The sequence below is a fragment of the Plectropomus leopardus genome, chromosome 8 (genome assembly GCF_026936395.1).
Source record: "Plectropomus leopardus strain MGB_pleo_1.0 chromosome 8, ASM2693639v1, whole genome shotgun sequence".
NCBI lineage: Eukaryota > Metazoa > Chordata > Actinopteri > Perciformes > Serranidae > Plectropomus > Plectropomus leopardus.
In genome coordinates this window covers 11,310,040-11,316,039 of record NC_142183.1, presented here as the reverse complement: position 1 = coordinate 11,316,039, position 6,000 = coordinate 11,310,040, and positions in this window count along the sequence as shown.

Sequence of the window (6,000 nt, the reverse complement as noted above, 5' to 3'; positions counted from 1 at the left end):
GGTCATTTGATTGACTTTCCAAACAGTCATCTGATACAGAGGCTCTGATACTAATAAGCCAACTGCTTATTAAATCCTCTTCTCTGACATCGGGGGGACATCGGGGGGACCTGTGCCATCCCTGCCCACCCCTCTGGTACCACCTCTGTCAACATCCCTTAAGAAGGACCCACGCTTTAATTAGAATATCATTAATATGTGTTTTGTTTTCCATTGACCTGGAACAGGAGTATGTTCAGCAGCATGACACCACTACCAGGGGACGAGCCAACACATGGTTTCAATATGCAGCAGCTCTACTCCTTTTAATCAAGACAACACACTCACAAAACCTCAGTTATGTTGTAATGTGATACCCGAGTGATCTCACATGACGTTAAGCTCTGATTTGAACCATATGCCGCGTGTACACAGAGAACATTTGTTGCGTGTGTGGAGAATTAACCAGTGTTATGTCTTTTGGGCAAAAGAGGCGATGTTCTCTTACAAGCAAAGTAACACTGCAATATAACTCCAGCATTACAAGTGTCTAAATCCACTAAGCATTGACGTCAAATTGGACTGTTTAGAAAAAGAAAAAAAACCCAACTATTTCCAGTCACAGAACACATTTAGAGCTACTCTAGGGTTCTGCTCTTTTGGGAGTGTTGGAATCTGGAGTCTGATGTTTGAAAACGCTGCTCAAAATCCATACAGTACACTGCTGCCTATGGAAAGGCACATGCATGCATAATCCCACACACATGTGCTTGCATGGACACTTGCAGATTTCCACGTGCACACACACAATAAAAAAACCCCACACAAAGCGAGTCATGAACTTCAGCATGCATGCAACACTCACACACAGGTTTGCACACACACTCACAGAGGGAGTGAGGGCTATCTGTGGGCCCAGTCATGCTTCACCCATGCAGAGGTGTCTGTTAGCGGTGGGAGTTATCATTGGCCATGGAGGCTTATTCCTCTGCCAAGGGAGACCATGCCAGGAAATGACTGATAACAGAGCACAGCGATGACTGGCTCGCGCAGCAGCAGCACATGTAGACCCTGGCAGAGATGAAGGAATGATGGGGAATATGTGCACATGCATCATAAAGTACAGCCCGCTCCTTTAGCCTTTTCACTAATGACATGTGTTTACGTTCCATTAGCTCTGAAAGGGTAAACAGGATTGAGGAAGCAGCTCACTCAGAGGTAAAACCGCATTTTTCTGATCTAATATCTTAAACATTATTTGTTGCAACGTCAAGCTGCAAAATGAAAACGCTCATAGATATAATAAGCATGGAGGGGAATTGATGATTTGTGTGATCCCCCGAGAGAGAATCATAACTTTGAGTCATGTGCAGTGGTATTTAATTTACATGATTCAATTTATCCTCTGTAATGCCGTCATCTACTGCCCAAATCGCTTTCTGTTTGTGCAGGGGAATTGGGAAGGGTCCTGAAATCCTTCACATTTCTTGACAGCTGAAGGACAAGATTTTTTTTCTAAGGCTTGAGAGTTTTGTTTTTTCTCAAGAGGTTTATTAAGTCCTCCAGAATTACTGAAGAGCAGCTGGGTCAAACAAGGATTCTGGGATATTTTCAGTTAGTAATTTAAAACATGAATCAACAAGAGGCCACACAAGGGTTGGATTCAATTTGGGAAATGCCTTGAGTGTGGAAAATGTGAAATAGTTCAAGTATTAGTATTTGGATGGTGGTGTGTTTTTGTTTCTAGCCTGTCCAAATTCTGAAATACAAAAACAGAAGCACGAGGAATGGATTTAAAGGGATACTTTGCCAATTTCCAACCAGTTTTGTATCAAAACAAAGTGGGTAGTATGTGTAAATGAACTGTGGTGGACTTCCCTCCATCTAACCAGTGCTTAGATATCCCTCCTTCCCCCGCTGGCTCATGAGGCTGTTGCTCAAACTACAGGCTGTACATCCTTATTTTTGTATTGCCCATCTATTGTGCCACCGCCACCATGTACACAAAGAGTAGCTGATAAAGAGACACACCCGCCCCTTTCTCTTTCTCTTAAACTCAGACCGAAAAACAATTTAACAGTTAAACTAGGCAGTGATTAGAGGACATAAATCAGGTTTATGTTACTGCACTGCCTATTTCTTGCCTAAAATGTTTTCAGAAACATATTTTAATACCACGTTTGGCCATAATGGTGAGAGTTTGTGAACAGGAAGTGGGTGTCATACTGCTTCCCGCACAATAAAATTGTGTGGGAAGCAGTATTGAAATGATTTTACTGTCACTGTTATCGTATTGTAGTTATTGTCATTGTAGTTTGTATTTGTTGCTTATGTTGGTTGCTGTAGCAGTATGGCACATTGCCAGGGGTGGCATGGCTAATTTTGCACATTGCATAATTGCACATCCTTAATAGTTTCTTTTTCTTTCAATTTCAGAGGCAGTTGTATGAATTAGCATTTTATAATTGTTGTTGTGGTGGACTATTGCGCTCCCTCAGTGACTACGCCTTGTGCTATATTTATTGTTGTATGTAGTACTATACTTGTCTTATGTACTGTTGTTGTATGTTGACCATGGTGGCAAATGAGTTTCCGCTCTGGGGATAAATAAGATGAATCCAATCCTGAAACTGAGGCCAGAAAAACTCTGATCAAACTGTAAAACCAAGCAGCTCCAATCAAATACAAAACAAGATTCTGTCACTGAGCTGAATATTAAATGTTTTCAGAAACATGTTTTACCTTTTTCGTTTAACTGTAACACGAGATCCAACCAGCGGCCACTGTGTCGAGCAGACAAGTTCACGTTACATCACACACCAGCTGAAGTGTTTATTGTTCAGATGCATTCTGGTAGTTGTAGGTTTTCTACCTCCTCATTAGCATTTCCGACTAAATAGCTTACTAGCTACTGTACTATAGACCAAAGCCAGTGTTACGCCTGAGGACAAAAAGCACATCACTGTGCCACTGTTATCACTGTAAATCACGTAGTGTAAGAATGGCCAACTAGTTTCTATCGGCATAGTAACAAAGCTGGGCACAAACTGTATGATTTGAGCCTGTTTCCGACCTGATTTTTGAGCTGCACGACACATTGTAGAGTCAGACAAAATTTCAACTTTTTCTGCTGTTGCTGGAATATATTGAGCGTACAGTAAATGAATGATAATTTCAATGATAATGAATGGTTCATTATCAGACACACATTTGGTCAGAGTAAAAGCCTTTTAGATGTCCTGATGCAAAGCTATACCTCTTAAAGGTGAGCTAAAGCTCCCTATACCCACCTGCTATTCAATTATGGTCAGTTAGCCTTTTAATGTTGTATTAAATGGACTGAAACCAGCACTTTGATGAAATGGTAGATTCACTTTTGTCTGGTTTTCTCAAAGATGCTCATCAAGGCTGCCGGTAAGATGTACAGGTTTCTGAGAACCTGTTATGACCTCATTTCAAGGTTGTGAAGAGGCAGCGATATCAACCCTCAACACTGAGCAAAAATCTTGCTGCAGATGCAGTACAATGGTGTATAATCTACTCAGTATTTTGTCTTCAATAGCTGTGAGTGACACCTGGAGTTGTATTCAAAATATAGTTAGCAGTCCTGTAATTTACCAGATGCTGACGAGACACACTTGACAGAAAACATGTAAGGACACAGAAGATTCTGAACCACACCAATACAAAGAGATTCACAAGTAAGCAACTAATCAAATGTGAAATTCATACCCCTTTCCCACCAAAATTAGAATGTGTGCGCAGATTTATTTATTTCCAAAATCCACTGAAATTGGTGATAGGCTGCTATCCCATTGCCAGTGGACTAGAGCTGTGTACATGTCTCTGCTGCAGGCAGTAGCCCTCACAGAGATGAGCTACAGGGCCACTACGAAGTCTCTTCTTTATGCCCCCTTTGTGTTTTTTTAAACAGAACCAACAATGGCGTGTGTGTGATTTTAGCATGCATGCACCGCAGAACCAAAAGAGATATATTAAATTGTTTGATATATATTAGAAAGAGACATTAAAAAGTACACATTTGATCAATAATGTTGTTCAAATTGAGCCTGCAGATATGTCATTGTTTGGAATTAAAGACACAACTTCAAAAACAGGTTAAAAATCTTTATTGTGCAGCCAAAAGAATATTTTTTCATTCAGATGGTTGGAAAAGTCTTAACATAATGCTTAGCTGTGTGACTCAAATGTAAAGGCAAACAAGTAAACACTGTGTGTGTGCGTGCATGCAGTTAAATTTCTGTTTGTATGCAAAACAGAGGGAGACAGAGTGGGTGCATGTGTTATTTCTGCCGGGCTTCACACATTGAGTGGACAAACAATCTATTCCAATTAAAGCGAGCTGCAGCCCTGGTGACTGCAGACGGGGCTGTGCTCCATCGGATCACATCATCCTTTGAAAAAAAACAACAAAAAAACAGATTGGCTGATTGTGGTTTGAAGGGAAATAGGGCCCTTCAGGAAAGACTAGTGTGGGCTGGCAGCAGGGAGGGAGGTGGGGGTGGCCGACCGGCTCCAAGTTAGTCCAGAAAGTTCCACAGCAAATAGTGTTAGGTGGAGGGAGGGAGGAAGGAGTGGAGGCACGCAGGAGGAGGGCAAGGCTATTAATCGTGGTTGTAGCCTGGGTTTACCGCTCTTACTGCATGTGGGGCGAGGAGGCAAATTAATTATGTGGCTGAGATTAATTAGGTGATGTTAAGGGAAATCTGTGACTGTAAAACTTTAGAGGGCTGCACAGCTGACTAGACTAATGGGGCGTTCATGAACTCTTAATAGATGCTACTCTGATGCTGAGTGGTGTGTAAGTAGAGCACAGAGAGAGATGGGCAGAAAACTGGAGACAGAAACAGTGAGAGCAGAGACAGAATGTGTCCTTGCTGGAAGTAATCTCAACAGAAAGGATTCAGAGGGCTCATAAGAGCACCTGCACAAGCAGATAAAGCTTTACATTATTTTACGTAAGTACTTCTTTATCCCCCATGTTCGTCAGGTTCCTATAATCAATATTTACATATTAACAATGGATCAAATGATTGTATGTGAAAGAGGTTTGTTTTAGTTTCGTGGCCTGCAACTCTTCAGTTTTTGGAGTAATGTGTACAACCTGTCCAGCACCACACTGCAGACAGATGAAGTTTGTGGTTTAAGAAGTATTTCATAGCCCCTTGTACTCGAGAAAAGTTCCAGAAAATTACCTGACAATTAGTCAAAAAACAGAATAAAATAAATCTCCCCCAAAAGTTTTTTTTTTTTTTGAAAAGCAACAAAGAAATTACCTTCGAAAAAAAGATAAAAAATTATGATAATTTTATAACATAGTTTCTAATATGTAACTATGATAATTATAATATTTTTCCCTGTTTTTTTTTTTCCTTTTTCCCTGGACATTTTTCCCTAGCTTTTAAAAAAATAATTTTCTAAAGCTACTAATTTCTTGCAATCTGTGGCACATTTCTTACAAAGTTGCTCATTGCCTATTTTTCCTTGTTTTTTAAAGAAATTGCAGCAGTTTGCTCAGGGTTCAAATGTTTACATACTTATGAAGGGTATTTGAAAGCAGCACAAGAAAAGTGAGGTTTCAAAGGTTTAACTTAAAATAATTCTTCACCTCTAAAATGACCATTTTCTATATCAATTATTCACTTTGTGTTTCTTCGAATTTGTGTATATATAGCAAAACTATATGAAAACTTCAATTTACAAACTTCTGCACAACTCCTGCAGTGTAATCTTAATCTATATTATCCATTTGTATGCTCAGTAATTCCCAAACGTTACGATATAAAATACTTATACCTACTAGTAACATGCCTGAGCAGAAGTGCGCATATGAGCGGCGCTTGTGCAGAGTTCATGCTCGTGCATATGCCGAAGCAGGCTACTCAGCCATGCATGACACTGCTTATAGTGACGTTTGAAATTGTAATATTTTAGCAAAAATGCATGTGTTTGGGAAGCACATAGCATATGAAATGAGATTATACTACACGAGTTGTGTGG